This window comes from Malaclemys terrapin, chromosome 9 (genome assembly GCF_027887155.1).
Source record: "Malaclemys terrapin pileata isolate rMalTer1 chromosome 9, rMalTer1.hap1, whole genome shotgun sequence".
Taxonomy (NCBI): domain Eukaryota; kingdom Metazoa; phylum Chordata; order Testudines; family Emydidae; genus Malaclemys; species Malaclemys terrapin.
This window is the reverse complement of record NC_071513.1, coordinates 10,691,721-10,719,412: the sequence shown is the minus strand read 5'-3', so window position 1 is coordinate 10,719,412 and position 27,692 is coordinate 10,691,721. Positions and strand designations below refer to the sequence as shown.

General features: G+C 41.4%; 1 protein-coding gene and 1 long non-coding RNA gene across 4 annotated transcripts in view; one reads left to right on the top strand and one right to left on the bottom strand.

The window, feature by feature from the left end:
* MAMLD1 (mastermind like domain containing 1) overlaps positions 1-27,692 on the bottom strand; it is a 346,199-nt gene that overhangs the window by 54,616 nt on the left and 263,891 nt on the right. The gene's annotated exons all lie outside the window — the stretch shown is intronic.
* On the top strand, positions 1,156-26,956 carry LOC128843326 (uncharacterized). Its single transcript, XR_008446223.1, has 3 exons — positions 1,156-1,286; positions 24,921-24,970; positions 26,902-26,956. It is a non-coding gene; the product is annotated as an uncharacterized LOC128843326 (long non-coding RNA).

Genomic DNA, 27,692 nt, shown 5'->3' with positions numbered 1-27,692 from the left:
CTGCAATGACTCACAATTCCACGATCCAGATGTAGTTTAATGATCTACTAATCCATGAAAACTCTCCATTAAAAATAAAGATAGGAATTCCACTGGGCATTTTATGACAAAGTACAGTTATCGTGAAGTGGTTAGGATATACATTCAATTTTTTTTTAAATGGCAGTGGTTACTTAGTGCTCTGCCCAAACAAAAAGATGCACAGCCTGCAGGTGGAAGGTTGGCTACCTTATGGCACATGGACAACGAAAAAAAACAGACTAGATGCTCAGTTGTAGATATGGTCACGGAGTAGGGGCCCCATGACAGTCATCAAGGGAAGAACCTGTCACCATGTTAAGAAGTATGCAGGCTTAGCATATCCCCCCCAATATCATTCCTGGGGGCCCAACTGCATTCTGGTGGCCAAAGTTGACATTACAGGGCTGCATCCAAGAAGAAATACCAACTCCTGAATAGAGAATAATCTGACAAGCCACATCTACACACACAAAAAAAAGGTTTGTTTTTACTGTGTGCTAAAATCGTACTATAGACAAGGTTAGTTGTAGGTTTTCTATTTTGTTTTTATTAAGACAGAGTTACAATAAAACATTAACATATTCTTGTGACGCTGTATAAAAGATGGGTGACCATTTATTATTGTTACCATTATTATATAATTGCTACAAATCTTGTACACAGTATATATCATGTAAGGTATCCAGGGACAAATTACAGTCTGTCAAGTATGATTATCCAGGTTAAGTCCATGTATCAGCTTTGTATCTAAAGTTATGAATATTGGCTATGTATTTATATCTCAAATGTGTTGTTCTTGGGGTAACACCCACAAGGTAGTTTACATTCAGTCTCGACAGCCCATTGTGAATGGACTATTCAAAGCTTGATGGGTCATTCAGAAGAATGAACAACAGCTCTTCTTGAGGATGCCTCAGACAACAAGGAGCCAAAGGCCACCCTTGTGATTCAGCAAGACCTATAAGGGCATGTGATGTGGACATGTGACCTCGGACTACATCTTTTTTAGTAACTTTCCATACACAGGGGCTTTGTTTGGGACAGTAAATTTCAGTGCACATGGCAGAAGATATAAAAGACACTCGAGATATCTCCATTTTGCCTCATTTCTGCTCCAGTTCTCTGGACTGTGGATTTACAACTAAATGGAGTATTTTGAACAACGGACTGAGGACCATCCAATCTTTTGGAAGTTACCAGAGAGACTTTTGCAAGCCAGCATGATCACTGCTACGATCCTGATCTATGAACACTGACAATCACTTGTATGTATATGATTCTTTAACCATTCAATACATCTCTTCTTTTACTAATAAAATCTTTAGTTAGTTTACTAAGGATTGGCTGACAGCATGATATTTGGGTAAGATCTGAAATACATATTGACCTGGGGGGATAAGTGTCTGATCCTTTGGGATTGGAAGAATCTTAAGTATGGTGAATAGGGTTTTCAGTAACTTCTCACTATATTAGACCTGTGTGTCTGGATGAGAGCCAAGGGGCTGGAATGCCTAAAGGAGACTTTGGCTTCTGGTTAATCAGTGTGGTGCTACAGAAGCTCCTTTGTTATTGGTTTGGTGAATCTAAGTATAGAATAAACCACCAGTTTTGGGGGATTGTCTGCCCTGTTTCTTACAGTCTGCTCTGAGTGTGGCATTCTCAGTGTGGTCCATCCCAGGCACCCAGTCAAAACTACATTGTACATTACTTATTCAGGATCAGGCTGAAGATTCTGGCTTGCTGGCTGTGGAGCCCTATTTCTCTGAATGCACTAGAAAGGGTGACCAAATTGCTAAATACCTATCTTCTTGGTGGCACTTCTCTTGTGTATGTACTTGGTGTGAAAGCTTTTCAATTACAAGGACAGTCCATATTTTACTATGCCACAATTCTATAGAAGGAGGGGTTCATATGTTTCTAATAATGTGCAATACACAAAGTCCAGCTGCTAACATGAAAGAAATTAATTTGTTCTGCTTATAAAGGTGAACTTTTACTAAAGCAATAGGTAAGCAGGATCAGGGGATCTCTAGGAAGCTGGCATTTTGTCATCAGATGACTCTCTTTAGTAAACTTAAGGGGAGGGTTTACCCTGCCTACCTAGCATGTGTTAAAAACTACAACTTGCCTTGTCTACACTAGGATTATAACAAATGTTACAAAACATGCCATTTCTCCTAGTGTAGGCAAGCCACAGATACAACTCTGGGATAGAGAAAGCCTTGAACTTCTTCAAGAAAAGTCAGTGTGGACCAACCTACTGTTCATGTTTTGTACTGTCATGGATTCATCATGAACGTGGAAGTACCCATGTGGAGGGGAGAGGAGCTGAGGATATAACTCTAATATTTACAGTGAAAGAATATTAGTTATTAACTAGTGAGTGTACATTACATGGAGTTTTACTTATTTGGACACATGATGTGTTCTCACTTGTTAGTTTACAATGGAAATGTGAACTCTATCCTTTTCCAAACCAAAATATATAGGGATCATCTATTAAAAGTTATAGACACATCAAATAATTCCTCAATGCAGTTTTTATATTCTCAGAGTCCAACCTTGTACCCACTGAAGTTAACGGCAAAGATCCCATTGACTTCAGGGGCACTTCTCTCCCCACTTTTAGCATCAGTCATTCTATCCGTATTACTCACTCTGTAAATCAATTTTTGCCTGATCACGTATCAAATCGGAGGGTCCCATAACTGTATTAAAAAAAAATCTGTTCTCTCTAAACTATTTTTTCAGCCACTAGCGTGTTGTCACTTTTATTATTTTAAGTTTGTATTACAAAAAACACAGTGTCTATTAACACACACTAAAAAAAAAAAAAAAAAAAAGAAGGGCCTAAATCAGATTTACCTTTCCAGTTCACAATCTGTTGTTGCTGCATAGCTTCAGTCTGTGCTGATGTGACAGACAGACGAAGGTTACAGTGTAAAAGCCTACAACAGGAGGGCTGCCTGTACGAAACACTTGGGATGATCGCAGCCTCCCTTCCTACCTCGAGTTGTAACAATTCAGAACACACCGCCTCTTTTCCAGTTAATGATAGATGCTTTTTTAAATTCTGACTCCTTCTGTCACTTCCTGTACGCTAATTAATCTTTTGCCCTGAGTAACCCTACAACACAACATGTAATCCCAACTGAAAGTACTTAGAACTACAGGGTTCAGCCGGTAAATGCAAAAATCTAGCACATCCTGGTTGCTGGAAACAAAGATGTCATCTCAGAGCATGCCCACCTTTCCCAACTGGAAATTCAGAATGGATTGGATTGCCAAGAAGTATCTTCTTTAGTAAAATGATCATTACATTTTGCCTTTAATAAACTTCTGAATAGAAAGCTTGAAATCTTTACTAAAAATTAAAGGAAGTAAATACTAAGACCCCTAGGGAAGTGATTTGATTTTTTCACATTGACATTTGGATGCAGCTAAGTCTCAGGAAGATGGACGTACAGTTATGCTACACTCTGTTTTCATTCTAGAGTTCTAATATGGACCACTTGGAAAAGAATCAATGGCTAGGTTCTCTTTTAATTTACACCAGTGTAATATTAAGAACATCACCACTGAGATCAGTGCAATTTATGCCAGTGAAAATCAATGCAAGTGAGAAGACAATCTCAGCCAGTACATATCTACTTCTCCATCATACTCTCTGAGATACTAACAACCCTTATGTTTCTTCCCATGTGTGACCGGACATTACACTGGAGGAAAGAAAAAGGGAGTTAACCGATGTTGGCTCTGCTATTATTTAGTGGGCTAGTCTGAATTATCAGTCTCATGTTAAAGGGTACTGCCACTCCCACGTAGTGGAGCAACTCTGCTCCATCAAGACTGATGCCCAGGTCATAAAACAGTTCAGCTACTTTCTGTGCTAATTGCATCGGTTGTTAAAAAGAATTTTCTGCAGAAAAATTTGCATTTGACAAATGTATCTGGAAGAGCAGGACACTGCCACTTACTCCTGTGTTGTTCTGCTAGCAGGAGATTTCTGTACAGATGCCTCTTAATTAGTCATCTGAAGACTTAGGCAATCACATCATGCATATTGTTTAGCTGTAACTTTTCCATTCCATTTAATGACAAGTGTTATTAACTAGACAGCTGAAGAAAGAAGTAGTTCTTTGCCTGTTTTTTAAGTTGGAGTACAAGAGCATTTCTTTCATATCTGCCTGTAAATCAAATCAATCTCAGATTCAATACTGTTCCATCACTATTACCTCATCGGGCCCTGCTTTTAATATCGATGGTATCATTTTTATGTATTTTTATAGTTCATTAATTTCAAAGTCCTATGGTGCCTTTTGCAGTAATTTCTTAGCCTACATTCTTTTCTTGTGGCAACAGCCAGGATGGTGAAGTGTAGATACGCTCCACTGAACAAAAAGGGATGAATTCGCTATTTAGGCCAACCGAGATTTTAAAACACACTATTTCCTCTCTTCTAGCTTCTAATGCTGGCACACTGATCATAAGCTAACAAGAACTAGTGATGAAATGCACAAGTCCTTGAATCACAATCTAGGCAGATCCTTCACCATATAACCAACTGTTCCTCCACTCCTCCCCCCCCCCCTAGTTTTGCACTGGTTTCTGCTTCAGGTTATTTTTCTCTTTTTAAATCCCAATGGTCAGACAGACAGACTCCTGTTTCATCAGGGTTGCATACTGTCAAGGAGATATGGTTAGGGATTAAGCAGCCTGGAGTCAAAGCCTTAGATTGTGTCAAACTAGTAACTTGACTCTCCCCAAATACTCAGCACCCATCAGATTTCAGTGCTAGGAAATCAAGAGAATGAGGCATTTTTGGTTCAATGTCCAAAATATTTACACTTCCCTACAGAAAAGAATAATAGCTCTAACCTTACCTACTTGGTTGCTCTTGAACATTAATGTTATATGGCCTAATACTGAATACAGTCAGTGGTCTTATACCCGCTCGCTGTATTGAGAAACTAATGCAGTAATAACAACGAGGAGTCCTTGTGGTACCTTAGAGACTGTCAAATTTATTTGGGCATAAGCTTTCATGGACAGTAATGCAGTAATGTAATGTGAAAGGCTTGCTAGGGTTAGCAAGGAGCAAAAGGTGCAGTTAGAAGGTCTCTCCCCATTTCAAGACTGCAGGTTTTCTAAAGAGAATCCCAACTCTCTGAACCCCCACTCGAGAAATTAAACCCACAATACAATCTCTTGTGGGGGGTGGGGGGGGCGGTCTGTATTGCTACTTCTAGCCTGACCAAAAGTGAAGTACAGAAGCCTGAGGAAAATGGGGTGAATGGGAGAATTAAGAAATTTGTGAAACTTCCTCCTCTCCCACACACTCCAACACCATCTAATATTTCTTCTCTGGGTTGGTGTCCTGACAGTCACTTGGAGTTTCAAAGTAGAAACCCCAGAAACTTGAAGTGAAACTATGAATTCTGTCCAATTTTAATATACAACCATAAAACCAGTCCAGGTTAGAGCAAAAGGTTCATGAGTCTTAGTAGATTCCTTGCTGAACCTGAGCTGAGTGGAGAATTTATAACAAGACAGGAAGCAGTCATATTTTATGTGGTTTCGGGTCTGGTTGTGAACATGTCACTCAGCTCTAACTACCTGTTTTCATCTTACCAGTTTCATCCTTCCCCACAGAGCAGATCTACTGGTCTCCCAGCGTATTAACTAGAATTGAAATAGAGATTGGTTGATTGTCTTTATTTGTATCCTTCCACCTTTAACATCTGGCCCCGGACCAATAGACACTTGCACATGCTCTCTCTCTCACGCACACTCACACCTCTCCTTGTTACTCACAGCTTGTGTATGCTAGCAGGAAACTCAAGGTACATTTTTTATTATATGGCTTCCAAAACATAGCGTCATTAAAAAAAAACCCCAAACTCCACACTGTGATTGAAATCCTGGCCCCAGGAGTTCTTAACATGGACTTTAATGGTGACAGGATTTCATCCTATGTTTTATTACTATGGACTAATGGAGTAAAACAAAAAAGTTTGGGATCTGGAGAATTATCCCCACCAAATCATAACAATGTTCGAGTAACTCAGTGGAGAGAGGTGCTGTGGTTAAAATCTCTTTACAGACAGATTCCCCTCTGTCCTATAGGCTCAGTGTTAATCACACATTCATCACTGTAAATTGACAACATAAATGCTGATTCGTGCAAATGATGTTAGAGAAAATGGTGTTCTAGCTACAGAAATGAATTCAACATCCTTTCAAGCTTTCTACACTTCTAGGTTTTATGTAAACCCTCATTTTTTAAGCCTTTGTTCTGCATTTAAAAGGCCACCCAGTGAAAGCTGTGAAGTGTAGCATGTGTTTCCACTGATATTAAAATACTCTTTACTAAATCTCACATAAGTGTATACAAGAAGCTGTTTGCAACCTACTGTGTTAAAAGATGATTTATCAGATAACGCAGTAAAAGTTTCAATATGCGGAATTAAAAAAAAGCTGACTTTAATCCATTCAAAAAGTGATATTTTTATCTTTTAAAGCAAAATCTCTATACCACTGAGATAATACCAACCTTCAAACACACGCCGTGGTACCTGTTTGAACAATTAAGCCCATGATCTTGCAAACACTTAAACTTTAAGCACATGAGTGGTCTCTTTGGATTTAAGCGTGGGTTCAAGCCTTTGTAGGATCAGGGTTTAATTTATATGTCCAGATTGCAAGTCTCGTTGTCTGCATAGTATCAAATATAGCACTAAAAATATTCAGTTACTTAGCAGTTCAGACAATTTTTTTTAGCATCACTGATGCACTTTTATCCTTAGAGATTCATATTAAAAAAAAACACCTCTCCCACACAATACAGCAGGGGTCGGCAACGTTCGGCATGCGGCTCGCCAGGGCAAGCACCCTGGCGGGTCGGGCCAGTTTTATTTACCTGCTGTCGCGGCAGGTTCGGCCGATCGCGGCCCCCACTGGCCGCGGTTTGCCGTCCCGGGCTAATGGGGGCGGCGAGAAGCGGCGCGGGCGAGCGATGTGCTGGCCGCGGCTTCCTGACGCCCCCATTGGCCCGGCCCGCCAGGGTGCTTTCCCTGGCGAGCCGCGTGCTGAACGTTGCCGACCCCTGGGATACAGCATAGCCAGAATAGCTCGGTCTCATCACCACGTTTTTTCCCCCCCTCTCCAAACAAGGCAAGGGAAAGCAGAATAAATAACGGACCGTTTTAGGGGTAACTGCAGTGCGCTTTGAATATTACAGATTCCAGCTTCGTCTTGAGCACAGCAGGAGGCTACCAAAGGATTGAGATGGAGCTCCACAGGCACATGTCTGAATTACAGATGGCAGCAGCAGAACTTCATCCAGATTAGTCAAAACAGAAGAGTTCTTCACATAGGACCTGTAGTGGGGTGGTCACCTGCTCCTACCCTGAAGGACTTGACGTCAGCCCTGGGAGAGGGCTGAGGCTGCACGAGGGCTGCAGCTAGTAGGAGCCGCCGGCCTTGGCTGATTGGGGAAGGCAGCCACAGCTGGGGCCAGGCTCCAATCAGACCGTAGCTGGCCTTATAAAGGCCAGGGAAGCCAGGAGCTAAGGGAGTCTCTTTCTAGCTTGCTGAAGGAGATGGCCTGGCTGCTGGGGAGCTGAACAGAGTACCTAAAGTGGAGAAGGGCTGGGGGAAGGCTATGGGAGCTGGGGAGCTCCAGCCTGGAAACCCCCCCAGGCTGCGGGCCTTGTTAAAGGCCAGAAAGGGTACTGGGGTTGCAGAGGGGCAGCCCAAGGGTAGGCAGAGACAGCAGGTCCAAACTCTCCTTTCTGGTGATAAGTGGCATTTACACTGCAGTCTGCCCCAGTGAACAGGGGCTAGATTGAGACTGGCAGTAGCCATAGTCTGAGGCGAGGCGGGGATAGAGGGTGGGGTTCCCTAGGGAGGGGAAACCCAGATCTCTGGGGATACTGCCAGGAGGCAGCACCCCAGCCTGAAAGGTCCAGGAGGGACTTGGGCCCAGCAGGACACTGGTCTACAGAGGTCGTTCCGGAGGCTGAAATCACTAATTCCTGAGGTGACCAGCAGGAGGCGCTGCAGCAGTGAGTCCTGCCCCATGACATCGTTACAGTACCATAGCAGGATGTGACCCTTGGGTTCATGATAAGCTTTGAACGGCAACTTACCCTTTTCCCCTCTTACACTTGTCAATTTATTATTCTTAAATCCTGCTACATCTTAATCAGCAAGCTATTTAACGGCTCTTATGCTCACGTAACAAAAACATGTGTTAGCTCTTGAGTGCCAAGCATCAAGCAGGAGAGACAGCCATCCAGTTACTGGTTTTGCAGCCAGACTGGAGGTATCAGTCAGAATAGAAAAAGTAGTTTAGAATACCCAGAACAAAGCATGTGGCTCTGTTCAGGATTACACCAGACGGTCCAGTTCCTCTTCTGAAATCCCCATAAAAGGAGCTGGACAGGGAGGAGAAAGGAGGGCTTGAAACTTAAAACCGACTTTGTGCTCAGCAACGTAAATCAAATCAAGCAGCGTCAGGGGAACTCTCTGAATGTACTGTGCGTGGCTGCCCACTTGTTTCCATTCCTTCCTCGCACGGGGGTGGCTTTGAAAATGACTCTAGCATTACTAACCTCAGTCCATAGCAATAGAAGCCAGTGCAAGTCTCAGTGTGTAAGAAGCATCTCAGCATCTGGTATCTCAAGTGTTTCAAAACTACAGGTTTACCACAAAAGGAAAATGAATTTGCCAAGTGAGTGGCTGTGTTAATCAGAAAACTGATCTCTGCACCTTCAAAACCAAGATGCTCTCCTCTCAGGACTGGACTGCATATGGAGACAACAGTCTGATGCCTTGATTTACTGAGGAAGTACTCCTGGAATCCATACATCATGATTTTTATTCATTAATATTCTTGGCTGAGATTTTCAAAAGAGCCTATGGGAATTAGGTGCTCAATTATTGAATTTCAGTGGGATTTGGAACCTAATGCCCTTAGACCCCTTAGGGAATCCCAACCCATGTGAATTTTACAAATGGAATTCTAGTCTCCCCATTGACAGGAGTTAAAAAGTTGAGTTAAGCATTCCTCTGGTCTTCGAGCCAATAACTAAATACTATTAATTACTCTGTTTAATCTTGAAAGGTTAATGCTTTGGAGATGATCTTTCCAAATAAATTAAACTTCTGTTCACCAGGTTTCTCTTCCCTGACAACTTCCAGCTGCATAGTGATGTAATCTGACCGCCGCACAATATGGACAATCCGAACATTTGCAACTTGTGGGTGGGGCATAGGGACAGGGGAAAGATAAAAGCTTCTATGGTGAGATCACCAATTTTGGGGGTGGGGGAAACAAAAAAGGTGTCAGAACTGCGTCGAGATGCATGTCAGTATGATGCATAAGTAGTTACACCTACTGTGGATTAGGTGTACAATGTGTTTGAGGTTTTCTGGTTTACTGCCAGAGTTATTTTCCTTTTTAAATATGGCCCAGGATCTATCAAGGATCCTACTGTTATTAATTTGGTGTATTCAGAGTACATAACAGCATTGCCAGGGCTGGGGTAGGGGAAGAGAAAAATGATACGTGGTTTGGGCTTTCCAAAGCCCTTCTTTCTACAAGACTTAGGTTTAATTAAATGAGAGGTTTCTTCCAAACCTAAGATAGAATACGGTGAAATACCAGGACAAGACTGTGGTCCTCACTTCACGCAAGGGCTCCTCCAATGGGTCTCAGGATTGAGCTCTTGTTTAGAAGCACTGAAAAGACACAGGTACTACAGAAACACTTGGACTTCTTTTTGAGTATCACTAGTAAGTTACCCTTCCCTTTCCTAATACTGTACAGAGATTATGCAGAGAGCGGAGAACACAGACTGCTGAAATGTCAGAACATTTAAGCTGAACATACTTCATTTAAGATGAAAAAAAAACAAAAACAAAACTGCTGTTGTCTCTTAGTTATGACATTTCCGTTTACCTACTGGAATTGCTCCGCTCTCCATGAAAGCTTTCCAGTCCAAGAACACATTTTGCTCCCAATGGTGGAAAGCCACAAAGGTAAAATACTAAAACATTTTTTCTACATTAACTTATCTCAGCTGTCAACAGATCTGCCGATTCGTCACAAATGCAGTCATTTCTTCATAAGGGTCTTAACCTGCCGCCAGATATACATGTTGGGAGCTGCCCTGTATCTTACGGGGGGAGGAAATCAAACAAGTCTGTGTAGTAGCTGACTTTCAGAGATTCACAGCCCATGCATGCCACATGTTGGAGGACAGGACTGAACCTGAAGGCATGGAAGAAATGTAATGCCATATAACAGAGAGCTGAAGCATGTATGAGGGAAAGTTCCCCTGTATGGTCATGATTAGGTGGCTGGGCGAAAATATTATAAAAATCTGGAGCAAGATTGTTGAATTCTGATTGCTACAAGATCTTAGAAAATGTCGGGCAAAAGTTTGAATTTCTCTGACATTTATTCGAAATGCTTTCATCTAGAAAGTAGGCCAGGCATAGTATGCCAATTGTGTTATTTCTGTTTCCAAGTGAATCCAGAAAATGTAGGGGAGTGACAGCCATTTAGCAGTCCCCCAACTCAGCTAGAAAGCATGCGATTCCACTTCCAGATGAATGTTTGAGCTGGTTACTTCACCTGGTACTCTCATCATTAGTTCAGACAAGATGCTTGGCCTCCCACCTGCAATGTGAGGCACGTATACCTCCTTAGCTCAGGTCCCTGACCAAGTTTCCCTGCTGGGCTAGTGGGCCTCACAAATTCCAAAAAGTCTCCTGGGCTCCTAACTTGGGACCCTGGTCTTCTCTCAGGGGCACCAATGTAACCCAGAAGTAAGTATTTAATGGAGTTACTCCAGATTCTCATGAGCATCACTGAGATCAGAATCTGGCCCTTGGTGCATCCAAGCCAACAGCGTCTCATCTGGCTGGCGTGGTTGCCCGGGAAGGGAACGTTCAGCAACTCTTTCAAAAACAAAGCTGGTTGCAATTGAAGCATCTCACAGTTGCTGGACATAAACTGTAGTTGACTCCATCTGGTTCAGGCCTGGATTATCCAGACATGATGTAGCATGACTGGAAGAAGGAGGGAAATGTCACCCTGGCTAAAACTGACATTTCCTCCCTCACTCCATGCTAGGTCAGAGAAATTTATTAGGCTTGAGCCTTGTACTTTTTGTAGCAAGGGATGTTTAGCACAGCCTGTCAGATTGATATCTGATGGGGCTAAGTAAGAGCCATACACCAAGTTTATTTCCTAAACGTTTGGGATGGAGTATGGTGAAAACCAATTTTGGGGCCGATTCATACAGAAAACAAAGCTTTCAATATTCCATTCCCTTTTTTGAAAATACCTACCAAACCCAAAAAACCAATACATTTTGTGTTCCTTCTATTGCCTGTGCAGAAATACACAAAGATCAACTATTCCCAGAGCGTTGTACAAATATCAAAGGTGCTGATGCACAACGATATTCTGGCATGATTAAGCATGAGTGAAGAGGTTTCAAGTATTCTGCTTTTTTCCATTTTTAAAAGCCATCTTAATTTTGCCTCTATTCAAAACCCATTGCTTTTCTCCCCTGCAGGCCTGATTCTTCACTTCCTTGTACCTTGCGCCATCATTTGGACCAGGGTAAAGCGACAGTAGGAAGCGGGGGGTAAAATGCTGCTTTTCGGAGCTGGGAGCATTTTAGAGCCACTTTGCACAGGCGTAAATGACAACAGTAGGAGCAAGGCTGTAGAATCCAGACACTACGTGTTGTTCTCTAATGGAACTACCCTTCTCCATCCCCCCTCCCTCCACGTTGGGATAAAACAAGTGAAGAAAAAAAATGAAAAGCAAACAAAAAGAGATGTATCAGATCAGTCCTTTGCATTTAAAACAAACCAACATTTGATTGAAAGGGGGCAGGGGAGTAAAAACATCTTGTTGCTGGATTAAGAAGTGTACAGTTTATTACCAGACCAAACATATCCAGTAGTCTTACTGCATTTAACTTGTGTTTAAGAATGTATTAGTTCATAATATTGAACCCATCTGGAAATAGTTTGTAGTTACACATTTAGATAGATGTAAAAAGGAATGCCTGGGAAAAATGTGATGACATCATGGACGGACCCTTCCATTTCAGAAGTTCCCTCTTTTGGCATCTCATTTTGTATTCCTTTATAGGGCATTTCCTTATTTTTGCATAGCTGCAACTATATAACCATTACGCAATAGGAAAGAGACTAAGTTTGAAGTGTCAGTATGAGTAAACCCCCAAAAATAACCTCCTTGCTCATTTAGAATAAAATATTTCTAATCCGGATAATCAAAACTGAACTACTGGGAAAAAGAGAGGAGATTTCAAATAAACGCATTTAGCATTCGCCCGAAGTGGCGCCAACCCCGCGTAAAGCATTGTCATACAATGTAGCTGCACCAATAGCAAAGCACAGAGGCTCATTTTCAAGACTGATCCAAAACCTATTGAAGTCACTCGGAGTCTTTGTGTGGACTTCAGTGGGTATTGCATCAGGCCCCAAGTGCCTGGGCCATAATGTAGTTCGATAAGGAAGTGGTTAGGTGGGGTCTGATCCTGTCAGACGTTAAGCACCTTCCATTGGAGCTGAGGGCACTCGGCACTTTGAAGGATTGGGTTTCTGGTTTGTGCAGAACAATGTACAGGCATGCTCAAGATTCACACTCTGGTGTTAGAGGTTCTTTTATGAATTTTTGACAAAGTTCATTATTCCAGGCATAGCACTAAAAAAAACCCCAAACAATCTGGATTGCTTATTAATTATGCCGAAATGGAATAGTAAAAGAGGGCAGCATCTGCTCTAACACTGCCTGTGAGTGCAATGTGCAATTGTGTCTCTCTGAGAAAAAGATTTAACTCTTTCCTGAAATCTCTGAGCTCTTTGACTGAGGGGGAAAAAATTAACTCCTCTGCTGCTATACATTTCCTTTAGTTCAGGATTGCCTACAGCTAAATCTGTGGATACTAATCAATGAACACATAGGGATTTTTATTACCTCTTAAAAAAAAATTTTTTTAAGCTCATGAGAAAGTGACAGCAACCGTAACCAGTATGCAGTGCAATCAAGGCCACTGCAGAACACCACTAGCACACAACTAAATGCTGAACAGAAATGCGCAAGACATCAGCGGTGTTAACCATAAAAGCAATTTTTCCTGTGACAATGGTGACCACAGGAGTGTCACTTTCTTCCAGTGGTGAATAAAACTCTAGTGGGAGTTTTGCTATAGATGTCAATTGGAGCCCTAAAAGGTGTGACTTGCATCTATCACTTCTGCCTTTAACTAATGCCATAGGTCAGAAGGTAAGTAACTGTTCAGAAAGGAATAGGATGAGACTGAAGCAATGGTCCAGACCTCCTGCCTTACCTCTGAAGTGCCATGTTTGTATGACTACATGCTTTCTCCTGTATTGAGTTCCCGTTGGTATTTTTAAAAAATCTTCTTGAGAGATGAAAAAATGAATACCAAATTTTAGAAATTCATTAATTAACATTGCTAAAAGTAAATTCTGGAAGGAAATCTTTGGGTGAAAAGCTTTTTTCAGATCTGTGCCTTTCCACACATGGGACAGTTAGCTTGCAGAAAAAGCACCAGGCTTTAAAAAAAAAACAACCAAAAAAACCCAAAAAGATAGATAGATTTCCCTCTGATTTACAATTAAAGTGTTTTTAAGTAAGCGATCTAATTGTTGACTTAATAGTCCATAACATCAACCCCGTCAGCAGGATTTCCAAAATGCAAAATATTGACAGGATCAGATAAACATATAAACGAGGGAGTTATTAAAATGCAAATTACCCGCCTTGCAGAACTGCTCTGTGCTGCTACACAGGATGCCAGAGTCGGAATCCAGGCCTCAGCCTCCTGCTCAGTGTGTGTGTGTGGTGGGGGGGAGGGTGCAGGAGGGATGGAGTGCACCAGAGGACAGTAATTGGGAACAGCACTGACTGGCTGCAGAGAGAGCCCCCGTCTAACCATCTGAGCCAGAGGAAACTTGCATTAACATGGGGCCCACAGAGGGATAAGGAAGGAGTGGGATTTTTTTGCTTTTGTTTGTTTTTTTGTGGGGGAATTAAGTGGGTATAAAACAGGCCTTCAAGAAGGTGCACCCACAGGCATTAGACTCTCCCTGGATTTCAGGTCCTACCAGAAAGGCTCCTCCTGTGGAGACAAGCCACAATCAATAAGACAGACAACAGCTGCGCACGGCCTGGGGGGCCCATGCTCTACAGAAGAATGGCCAGAAATTGAAATTTTTAAAGAATTGCTGACTTCTGACGTGGAGACTCTCAGTAAATGCTAGAGAGCCGTTGAATTAAGATGTACTCAAAATGGAGCTCTGAAGAAGGGGGAGGGAAATCCTCCACATCCCTAGTGGAGAGCTCAGTGTCCTTATTGTCTTCTCTCACCACTCAGCAAAGATACTGTCCTTCCAAAAGACCGGAGTCCAGCAAGAGCTTGTTAATGGTATTTGGGTTAGAGGAGTCCTGGTTGTGAGATATAATGAGGCACATTTCCCTCCCCCACGCCCAAAACAATTTAATTTTCCCCCCTTCTCTTTTGGAATTCCATGTAACAGGCTAAAATTTGGGAACAATGTGTTATTATTTTACCTTTAAACACATTCTTATCATGCAAATATGTTGGCTATGGTGGGGTGTGTGTGTCTGTCTGTGTACGCATGTACAAGACAGGGAGCAAAATAAATCCCACCCCTAGTTCGTGTTGCATAACATAAGCATCAGCTAGGAGAAAATGTTTACAGTCAAATTATAATTTCCATTTTAACTCCAAGTCTTCAGGAAATGCTGACAAGTCTATGAGTGCATTTCAGTCCTGTGAATGCTGCTGCTACAATAATCGAAAAATTACACCAATTTAGAGGTAAGATCCACTTAACAGGCAAATTCTAACAGGGAGGTTTGTCTAATGGTATAATTAGGCTAAACAATGCAAAATTATAACTGTACGTTGTGCCATCTTACATCTTAAACTGCAACAATTCCACCTTTTGCTGCCATTGCTCATTATCACCGTTTATTATTCTGTTATTAGAGTGCCTACGAACCCCAAACATGGGCCAGGACCTCTTGTGCTAGGACCCATACAAACACAGAACAAAAAGATGGTCCCTGCCCCAAAGAACTCACAATATCTCAGAGGCGGAGATGGATCAGTACTTGTATGGGAGATCTTTGATGAACACCAGGGTAGTGCAAGATGTGGACCTGGTGATTTAGAGGGGCACTCTTTCCTCAGTATGCACTGCCATGCTGTTACAGGGCACTAGGCTGACAAAGATACATCTCATCTGAAAGACAGTAGGAGGTCATGGAATCATAGAATTGTAAGACTGGAAGGGAGCTCGAGAGGTCTTCTAGTCCAGTCCTTTGCACTAAAGGCAGGACTAAGTATTATCACCGACACCTTTGATTATGATCACCTAAAGCAATGGTTCCCAAACTTATTCCGCTGCTTGTGCAGGGAAAGCCCCGGGCAGGCCGGGCCGGTTGGTTTACCTGGTGCATCCACAGGTTCAGCTGATCGCGGCTCCCACTGGCTGCGGTTTGCTGCTCCAGGCCAACGGGAGCTGCTGGAAGCGGCAGTCAGTACGTCCCTCGGCCCGCACCGCTTCCCGCAGCCCCCATTGGCCTGGAGCAGCAAACCGCGGCCAGTGGGAGCCGCGATCGGCCGAACCTGCGGACGCAGCAGGTAAACAAACCGGCACGGCCCACCAGGGGCTTTCCCTGCACAAGCGGTGGAACAAGTTTGGAAACCACTGACCTATAGCTATTAGGGATCTCAGAGTGTGCAGGAGTGTAATTAATTGTTCTGTTCATTCCCTCTGAAGCACCTGCATTGGCCATCTGGGCTAGATGGCCCTTTGGTCTGACCCAGTATGGCCGCTCTTATGTTCTTAAACCTGGTGTTCTGGCCAAATTCCAATACAGGTAATTAAAAATCGCTTTGACATTTCAACTGCATCCATAGTTTTTCCTTTTTCACCTCCCACCCTAAATCACTGGGTAGTGTTGTTGCATGCAGCTGCTCCATTGCACCTCAAAGGCAGCTGCATTTTGGTGGTAAGTGATGTAACCCATACACATCGCTTACCCACCTTGCCAGGAATGGGACATAACTAGACGTACTGTCTAAAATGCTTTACAGTTTCCATTGAGTAGTGACCTGTATTAAATATCTGTTTTATAACATGCACGGTCAGTCAATGTGGAATTAGACAGGCAAAAGGTTGCCAAACCTCACTGACTGTCATTGAGCCATACTGATACAAAGCCAGTTCTTCATACGGTCTTAAAAAAAATCTGAAATAGACGGAGCTTCACACACATAGAGAACAGCAGAAATATGGAAACAAATTGAAAAATACCAAAGCGTACTTGAATCTGCCAGGCAGGAACCGGTAGTAATGCTGTATTGAATTTGCACAGAAATTAGATGCCTCGTTAACTGTGGATAGATGCACAACTGCTAGAAATTTAAACTTCCTCTTTTCCCCAGATCACAAACAGTCATTACAAATCATGCAGATGAATGAATGCTGAAAAGACACTCACTGTTCTGCAATTTTGGTATGATGAATCCAATAATAAAGGGAGGGAGGAGGGGCAGCGGCAGTAGTAATCTTTATAATCAAAAACACATTTTCTGCAAAGCCTCTCGCTATTGTTCATATGTAAAGTACATCTCGCTGCTGTTCGGTAACAAACTGTCCTGCATTTTGTAGATAGAGAGTGGTTTTATTACACATTCTCTGATTTGTGACTCAGAAAACAAATAAACAAAAAACCCACAAAATGGATCTACTTTTTCCTTCTGAATGACTGCTCAAGAGATATAGCATGGCTGGATAATAGTACATTGGCCTGGTAGTTCAAGATGTAGCACTTGCAGTAGTACATTTCTACCGCATAGTATTACCCATGGAAATTACTAACAAGAAGTTAGAGGAACTGAAAGCTACACTACCGGTGTCAAAAGCACAGCCAGAGTGTGATCTTGAAACATGCTGAATATCTTGAGTTTGTCAATGGGAGTTGATGGAGTACAGTATAGGCTCCTTTAGCTGCATCAGGAATATCAAATTCTACTGTACCTCCTCCCAGCTCTCTCCTTCTTCCTCCCCGAGATAACTTCACAAAACTGAAGGTTTCTTGGCAAGACAGGCTTTTCTAGTCTCTCACTCAATTAGTCTTTCTGACCAACAATGGTTAGGTGTGGTGCAAATCTTTGCTTTACTGTTTTAAGCAAAAGGTCTTCTTCCTAACACTAAAAAAAGTTACCAATGGATACTAGTAGCCTTGACCACGTGCAGGAAAACTTAGCCTGTTGCTTATCAGTTGGTTTGGCCCAATTCCAAGAGTAACACTGCTATAAAGGGCCATCACAGTGTGAAAAATGAGCTGTTCTATTAGAATACACTCAGTTAATTCTGGTTAAACTAACATTTTCCTAGGATAATAGTTCAAACTGAATTTATACCATTGTATTAAGTGTAGTTTACCTGCTTAGGCAGCATCATCAACCAACAGGGTGGCACAGACGCAGACATCAAAGCAAGGATCGGTAAGGCAAGAGCAGCTTTCTTACAGCTCAAGAACATCTGGAGCTCCAGAGAGCTGTCTTTGGCAACAAAGATTTGACTGTTCAACTCCAATGTGAAATTGGTTTTATTGTATGGAGCTGAAACCTGGAGGACAACTAAAACAACCACCAGGAAGATCCAGACTTTCATAAATAGTTGCCTTAGAAGGATTCTCCAGATCAGTTGGCCAGACACCATCAGCAACATCTACCTCTTGGAGAGGACCCGTCAACTTCCAGCAGAGGAAGAAATTAGAAGGAGAAGGTGGGGCTGGATAGGACTCACACTATGAAAGCAGCCAACCAACATCACTAGACAGGCATTGCGGTGGAATCCCCAAGGCAAGCAGAAAAGAGGCCGTCCAAGAAACACCTGGTGATGCGACCTTCAGGCTGATAGCATAAAAATGGGCTATACCTGGAACCAGTTAGAGCAAATGGCCCAGGATAGAGGACTCTGGAGATCTGTGGTTGGCGGTCCATACCCTGATTGGGGTGACGGGCATGAGTGATGAGTGAGAGTGAGTGATTAAGTGTAGTATGAAGCAGAACTGCAGACCTGTTTCTAGCTCATGACACTGGTGCAACAACATTCAGAAAAAAAATTAAAATCTCTCAAATATAAAACCGGTGACAATCTCTGACTGGTCACAATAATGTTTACCAAAACAATGTGTGAGATTTCAAATAAAATTCCCCACCACCGTAGCAGGAAAAAATATTTAAAAGTCAAAAATTCCAGGCTCGCTACATTTACTGTAATTGTCCTTTATAAGAAGAGCCCTCTAGTTATGTGAAATGACATTACCTCACAGCCCCAGGCTCCCAATTCTATGAACAGGAAGGAAGCAGACACACATCTCTTTAAGAGCTGTTTCCTCTCTGCTCTATTAATTTCAGAGATTAAGCAAGCCACTCCTTTGTGGCATAATAGAGCAAGATAGAGCCATTGTGTTTGCAGATCCTCCTGCTAACTGTTTTTTTCTGAATTTAGGAGGTGGGGGGAATGCCATAGCATTTTATTCTCAGATGAAAAGACATAAAATGTCTGGCAGCTTTAATTCCCCCTTCTTGTAGTTACAATTACAGCATTTGGGGGGGGGGGGGGAGGAGACACATATCCAACCCTCACCCCACCCCACCCATGAGAATTTCAGTGCCTCACTGATACAGTTCAGGAAAAAAAGTGCAGTCATGTCAAAAATGAGGGGTTTTTTTTGTTTTTGTTTTTTTAAAGGGGCCCCTGGATCGACAGAACTTTTTTCAACCTCGAAACCTTTCTGGACATGCACATCTTGCCGTCCCATCTTCAGTCACATTGATAAAGTGGAGACACTAAATTTACTGCTTGCAATTCTGATTGTCATATCCTCACTTTAAAAGAAAAACAGTACATTGCTCTGTCTCCTTCAGGGCACAAAATTCCTCCAGCTTGTAACAGACGCCGGATAACCTTTGATAATAGGGAAGCCGCTGCTTCTCCTTTTCAAAAGCCACAACACATTTATGTTCTCGCCAGGATTATAAACACTACAGTAACCCACTGCTCCAGCAGGGTCTGGCTGATCCCTGAAGTTTTTTTTGGGGGGGTGACGGGGAGAAGGGTCACACAACACGAACACATGTAGGGATCCCCGTTCTGAGTCTGGGTTTTCAGTCAAGCAGATGATTGATCCTTATTCTTAATGTTCCAGTGTCCTTTCCAAACTGTTAGGCAAACTAGTGTGGAAACACAAGAGTTTTTGGAGTCAACTGACAGAGGAAATACCACTTCGTGGGGGCACACAAAGCAGCAAAATACTTTAGACCCGTTCACATTTTTCAGCAGTCTATAAACATGGCTGCTCCTAAATAGAAATGTCATCAGCAGTGACTGGATTTCTTTACAGAAAGAAGGAATAAAAGATAAATACAGGCAAGTGGTTTTGAATTTTTTCTAAAAAAATATATTTTAAAGCATTAGAATTAAATAGACAGAGATCTTCTGTCTGGGACAGAAATATATGAGCCAGAACACTGTTTTTACTGTACCTTTCTTGGAATACAGACGATGGAATACAAAACCCATCAGGATAAAACAATTTGCCTATTCAGCAGTTTTCTTTTCATGAGCTGTTTCATCTTTTTACAGGTTGCCCCCACCCCCTTATCCTCCACCTTTCCAGGCCTCCAGTAGAAAACTTGAGAAAAAAAAGAAATGGGTTCTTGAAACAAAGACCTGATTCTCTCACATACTAGTAAACATAAGCGTGGTATTTTGGGCATGGCGGTGAGGAGTTACTCTGCCACCAGCTTTAAGAATTTACTGCACAGGCTTGGCTCAAGGCTTCCAGTCCTTGTAAGAACCCAAAGGAAAGAATTCTACACCGTGAGTCTTCAAGGACAGTGTCCCTCTTTCACCAACTATTTTTTCCCCTTTAACTTTCAAGCATGTTTCCTGCCACTGAACGATGCCAGCTGGACATCTGTGGTTACACAGAGGACTCAGAACAGGTACAGCAGGTCCCAGACTGATTCACCAGTGTGCCTTAACTCTGTTCTAATGCATTTAATTTGTGATCTCTGCTGAGGATGCCAGTTGTGAGAGTGAGAAATGTGGTTACTTGTCTACAAGTCAACGGACTGAGCTCACAGTTAATTTCACATAGGCCACTGATGGATAGCAACAACTTTTGGTTACCATTCATCTAGGTAGGATTTGAATCATCAACCTAGAGCCAAATGGCTGTATTCCACTACCAGTCCGCTAGTTCTCTAACTACATTAAAACTCAAATCTGTTGTTTTTTCTTGCAGTCTGTCCTAATTTAGCACACTACCCTTCCCCTCTGCTGCAGTGTCTTGACTAGCCTTGCATCTTGTAAATGTATATCTGATTCAGAAGGCATGTCTCAGGGGTCTTGATAGTTCCATGAGTGAACAGTACTCATGCACACCTGGCATTCAGCATCACATCTTGACCCTAGCCTTTGAATTAGCTCTCTCCCCCACATCCCCAGAATTTCACTTGACTATAGAGCTCATGATGTTTCTTTTATACCAACACCTGACTGATGCCCCCCTCACTTTCTCTGGTTTGGGAAGACATCCACGGGATCTACCGCAAGCGGCATCTTGAGTTTATTTTGTTGGCAAGAGCACCACCAGTCTAACTGCTGGGAATATGAAATGGATTACTAAATATAAGCGGAACTATGAAGAAAGACAGTTGAGCTTATTCCATATTGCATGTCTGCTGTGGAGCACCAAAAGTAATAATTGTGTGCACTTGAAAATATGAACCTTTGAAGCTGGGCAAGCCAGTTGGCCAGTATTGAGGCAGTGAGGTCTGAATCTGAGATAAGAGCTCAGTCCCACGAACCTTGTTATATTTGCTGTGAGACACCACGTTTGGCTCCTGCAAAGACCTCTGATGTATCAACCCCACTGGAGCACTTCGGAGAGGCGCTAAAGGTGGTGTGTTCAGGCCTCCTTGGTCAGGGGGATGTTTATCTTTACATGAGGCTTTATGCGGAGGATGGAAACAATAAAGAAAGCCACCTGTACAGTCTTGGGAAAAAGACTATCCAGTGAACAGGCAGGATTTATTATTTTTAATATCAAAAAAGATGTCCATATCTACTCTGCTCATAAACTCAGAGCAAACTGGCTTCAAGTTAATGAAGAAAGAGACATAGGGGGTTTAAAAAAATAGTGTAATTTGGGGGCTCACAAAATCTGAGTAAGTGACAATATTAAAATGATCAGTCAAAACAACCCATCCCCAGCACACAAACCTTTGTTCCTTTCCTCTGTTAGGGCACATTTCTGCTCTCAGTTCCACCTTTCAGAATGCTGGCAAAGGGAACCAGTGCGCCCTCAATGTCTGACACAGGCGGCCAACGTCAGCTTAAGTTTTCTTTCCCCCACAACAAACACTCAATATTGTGGGGGATTTTCACCCCAGTGAAAAGAGCCTGCATGAGGCTCTATTCATCACTTAAGTACAGCCTCACAATATGGGCTTAAGCAGAGTAGAGCAGACCCTGTGCACTGGGAGAAGTTTCACACTCCTGAATTTGGGAGCCTTTCTGCAGAACGAAAGCCCAAAATATGTGCTTAAAGCCTTGTTTATATGAGAAAGCTGACCCAGTTTAATGAAAGGTGTAAATTTAAGCTTTTTTCATTAAACAGGTGCAGAGCCCTTGTAGATGTGCTTATTTGGGTTTAACGGTGCCTTATTATGGTTTAGCTGATTCCTAACTGACTTAAACTAAACCATATAAACATGTCCACACAGCCTTCTGCACTGGTTTAACTAAACTGTTTAAAAAAAAAAAAATCACACGTTTAGTTAAACCAGTATAACTTTCTCATTTAGACAAGTCCTTCGATAGGACTTAAAATGGTGTTTGGGAGATGGGTTCTTTCCTTACTTAAGGTTAAATGCAGGATCAGATACCTTGAGAGTGTATTTCAGATGCTTCATACAGGTTAAAAACAATTCCAGTAAAGATGAAATTTCTGAACATTTGTACATATCCTTATACGCTGTACAGTCCTTTTAAACAAAAATTGCAAAATAAATGCAGACAAATTGGGTAGATCACAGCATGTTCAGGGTTCAGTAATTCATAATAAATTGCCAATCCTGTCATGCATAAAGAAATCTTTTGCAGTGTTTTGCCAGACACAGAAACGTAGATAAATAATTACAGCAAAGGGCTAATAAATATTTCAGCTTTAAAAGCAGCTTATTAAATTGAAGGGGAAGCGGGAAGAAACATAGTGAAAGCATTAGCTATAAATGAAGTTTCTTAACCTAATTGTCAAGGGTTGAAAACGTGTAGGCTGAAAGCTGAACAACCTTTTTTTGAGAAAATAAAGGTTTGAAATGTTCCTCCTTTAGCGTGACTGAATTCCTTTAGAATGTGACCTCAACATGCCTTTCCTCTATCTTTATCTGCCGACACAGCAGAGCTGTTGATCTTTCACCAATGACCTGCGCAATCAATAAACAACCTACAAACTGTCTCAACAGAAATGGTCCAAGCAATGGTTTGTCTTACATCTCCGTGGCACTAACCACTGCTATTACTGAACCCTTCCCTTGGATCCATGGTTGTATCTCAGTGTGAATCGGTTGACAATACTGGAGTCAGACATTGTTTTTCTTGTGCGCCCCAGACAAGTTTAAGCCGATTGGGTATCTGATTTTGCTGTTGGATGCAATCACAAAAACTGCTTTGCATGTTATAAACACTATATACACATTCTTGCCATCTTTCTGATTATTTAAAGTCATTTCACAAAGAGAATCCAGGTTCATGTAAATAAAACCTGAACAAACTGATCCGAGCGCTATCAAATTGGCAAGATTTACCAAAATATTGTTTGAGCATCACCTGACTACACTAAATTATAAACGAAAAGTAACACTCTCGGTCACTCACAACTGTCCGCAATTAAAATGAAATGACAATAGGACCCAAAAGAAAATAAAATCGTGACCTTGTGACCGTTCAGCTGATACAGATATTACCCTGTAAATACCACCCCATATTATAATACTTGAAAAACAATTAAAGTAAAGTTTCTCTGTTGCATAACGTAAGAAAAAAAAAAGTTACTTGGATTTTCAAGACTATTTAAAAAAAAAAAGGGGGGCAATTTTGACTCATATTTGACCCATGTTTAAAAAAAAACAAAAAACGGTTTTACAACTCTCAAAACTAATAAAAAGGTTTCCATTTATTTTAAAAAGCCACAGAAACAGAGAGAAGCATTCTTTGTCATGCTTACAGCACAAATATTGTAGCATTGAACTAGTGTATAAGAAACTAAACCAGTGAAAATTATTAGAGACCAACTAACTATAAAAAGAAGTGAAACACATTAGTCCATATCCATTGCCAAACTGAGTCAATACAAAAGAGAAACCACCAGCATAAGCAGTGAAAAGTAACAGATTATCAAAGACGAAAGAATGTTATTCATCTAAGGTGCCTATTCTCACGACAAATAACACATCAGATGCAACAGAGGTGAGGAGGATTTTTTTTAAATACATTTTTAAACGGATAGTGTCACTTAAAAATGTTAAGGGATTTTCAATGCAAAGTGTCTCATCTCTAGCCCACAAAAAAACACTCCCTAAACCCTGCTGAAAACTGTCCCAAATACCACTTCTGATATGCTATCTATATTTCATGGACCTAGGATACCAATTTATCATTTAATATCTTCCCCCCTTCTCCAATAATTTATAGCACTGTGCTGAGTTTTTCCAACGGCGTGCAGAGTAGCTCTAGAAAGCTCCAAAACAAACTCAAACATGGGTATAATCTGAAGTTATAAATATTTTCAATCACTACAAGTCACATACATGATTAAACATACACATGTTAGTGATCAAGCTCCTTCAAAGAACAGCTAATAATAGCAGTTATTGTTTGGAAAGAAAGTAAGCAAAAATGGTCAGTGACCAACAATGGTTATTAAAAAGCACAAGTAATTGTACTACTGTCACTTCATCAGAACAGAACTGAACCATTTGGAAGTATTTTTAAAAAACAAACCAAGAAGAGTGGTTCAAGCCACAGTATCTTAGAGATAATACCAGGGGATTAATACAATATTCCACGAACGCCGAACTTCGAGTAGATAGACAGACAAGGATGTGAATCAAGATCTCAGTCACTGCCATTTTAGGACCAGATCCTGCAAGCTGATCCCGTTGGGCAGACCTCTGAACCCAGGAGCCCCATTGATTTCAACAGTTCTGTGCAGGCACAAATGTCTACCAGTATAGAGCATCCTGAAGTCAATGGGGCTCTAAGTGGGCACAAAGGTTAAACCCACATGGATCAGCATGCCGGATCAGAGTCTTGCGTTCGTCTTACTTGGGGGCTGCCTGATACACCAAGTGCTGGTATTTCTGAAGCATCTGTTAATGATTTAGGAGAACAGAAAGATTACATATTCCTCCTACATGTTACAGTTATTTCTCAGAGTAAGACTAGAAGTCAGTTTCCTGTTTGGGATTGTTTAAGTAAATATAAACTGGTACAAACTTCCAGTCATGGGCCTGTGTGGCTTGAGGACAAAAATACGTTTTAAAGAAATCTTGAACATTACTGCGTCTCTGATCTTGAGTATAGCATCAACCACTAGGATACCGGTGCCTAGAGAGAGTTGGGAATGGGTATGGGTTGGCCTTGGTTGGAAGTGAGTGAGAAGCTCTTGAGTTCTTCAATTCTTATCCATCTCCTCTGCTGTTTCACAGGCTCTCAAATGGACTTGTGAAGGAGACATCCTAGCCAGCACAAAAACCAGGTAACAAACTTGCAACCTCCTCCTATCCCTTGGAACTTACTGAAGCCTCTTTGTGGTTCTGAGACTCCACAAGAGTACACAAGGGATGTTTGTTCCACTCCGGGTAAGGGAATCCATCAGATTAGAGAGATTATAAAAAAAAGGCAGCAGCTTGTCTAGATAGAAAATCTTAAGTGCTGTTTAAAAAGAAAATAAGAACAAATGTAAAGCTGAGAAGCTCCATAAAGAGGAGAAATTATAGATGTGATTGAAATACCAAATTTCCCTTTTCTGATCTTATTTAGTACTTTAAAAAAACACCACCACTCAAAAGAACCAGAAGTGTTTAGAAGGATATATCTAAAAAACCCCTTGATGAAGCCACTTACTGATAAATTGCATTTGAAGCCAAGTAAGTGCATCTCTCAGGACATTGTTTTATGGCTAGAATAAATTCTACCCTTCCTAGGAACACAATGCTTTTTGCAGATATTTTACCTATTATTCCTAAACTAAAGAGAGTTGGTTTAGCTGCTTCTAGCAGCTTAGCAGGAAACAATTAAAATTTCCAAGCTATTTGTATATCGACAGTTGGCAACGATCGTTCCAGTGTATAAAGAGAATGGGAAAATAGCTATGCATTTCTGAAATGCTTCCAGAAAATTTCCTTTGAGAACACATACAGTGAAAAGTATACAAACAGGCAGTAAACATGAATGTAATTTAATAAACATCCACTAAGCTATATGGTGTGATAAATAGGTAATAAGGTTGTAATATGGGTATTTAGCTATCAGCTTCCAGAGGATCTGGAAGCTAAAACTAACAATAATACTTTCATTAGACTCTCCTGCCTAGCATCAAGAACCAATTTCCACCTATTAATATGGATTTCTATTACCTGCCTTGTGAATACTGTTAACCCATTTATCAAGCAACAAGCCATACTTCTGTGACTTATTACAAGCAGAGAGGAAGCAGAAGGGTTGCTAAACCCGTAACATTAGAGCATCAGATTAAATTATTTGACCTAGAAGCTAAGAACACTCCACTTAAATTTAAAATGATAAAATTGCTCACATTAAGGCTAATAAGACCTCTTGCAGGATCAAATCTTTCCTTGCTGCATCAAACGAAAAAAACCTGTCACTAGCTGCAGACTAATTGTAAACTTGGTGCATGCGTAATTAAACATGCCTCATTGGTTCTCTTGATATGTCAATAGCAGTAGGAGGAGGTTGATTTAAGCTAAATGGCTGAAGTCTCAGCGAACATTGTCCCTTTCTGTGTCCTCTAAGCAAAGCTTCACTTAATGAAATAGCCCCGGCCAAATATGAGAAGCCCACAATTAACTACTTATTATTCTGATTGCAGCAGTGCCCAACGTATTCCTGGCACTTTCCAAGAGCAAAGGAGATGCAGGGCCAGATGATGATGTCGATGGAATTACATTGAGAGCAAAGATTGTCCAGGAGAGTGTACCAAAAAGAAAAACCCACAACATTTCAGGGGGAAGGGATGTAGTATATAAATCAAGTAACCAGGGTGATGACCATTTTTTTTTCTTTTGACTCAACAAGAAAATAATCTGATCCTCCAAGAAGTCTTATTAACCTTAATGTGTGGCTGGCGATTTAAATAATAATAAAAAAATCATCTGTTGCAGTAAGTCTCTTTTTGTTTGAATGACATACGATTGGCAGTTTCCCTGTATCTTGTGCACACAGCTCAGTGGGGCCAAGAAGGCTCCAAAAACATAAGCACCCAAGTAACAGCATCTCTCCTTCCCATCTTGTTTTAGACCATGCAGTGTGTCAGTGAACTGTATAAAATGTCATAAAGCAAATAAGCTGTTCATTATGTTCCTCCGTGAAGATACGGTACCATAAATACATCTCAGTAGGGTAGATGGTTGAATCTCACTTGGTTGAACAACGTTTCATTCTTTTCAGAGATGAAGGGAATCCTGCTGCTTTGTGAAACAGATTTAATACACAGAGAGACAAGGTGGGTGAGGCAATGTCTTTTATTGGACTAACTTTTGCTGGTGAAAGAGACACGTTTTTCAGCCACACAGAACTCCTTTTCAGGTCTTCTTCTACTGCCAACAACAATGGAAGTTATCGAATTAATACAAAGTAATTTCTCTGTTGTGTTTTAACTTTTGGTGCACGGCGGCAAGTTTTATTCTTTTGAACATGCTCTTTTTGATGGATTATTTGTCTCGGCCCTTAGTCCATTTCTGTTAATGTTTTGGTTCAGTGCAAGGATGGGATCTATGTAACCGATGTAGTCTTAGAAAGCATTTGTTTATGTGGGTATGTCTGTACATTCACAATGTAAAGGGGGGGGAAAAACCCTAAGAATGTGAAAACAGTGTTTCTGATGAGGCAAGAAGAAGAGTCTTTATTTGGAAGATTTACATTATAGGCCAGATCATGATACCACTGAAATCATAGGACTTGTGTCAATAACAACTTCAACAGAAGAGGGGTTGAGATCCTACGTTGATGGAGCCCTTGCGTATCAATTCTCAAAATTAATGCAGTATGGTATCTGAAAAACTGGATCCCAACATGCACTCTGATAAAAGCACTACAGGTCTTTGTCTTGCATTAAAATGAAGCCTTGCCAACCTAGTTCTGTATTTGTCTAGCACAGCCCAACTACAAAATGACTTCAGTGCCCAACACTCAAAAAGGACACAGCCCTGCAGAACGGAGGCATATTTTAAATTATGTCC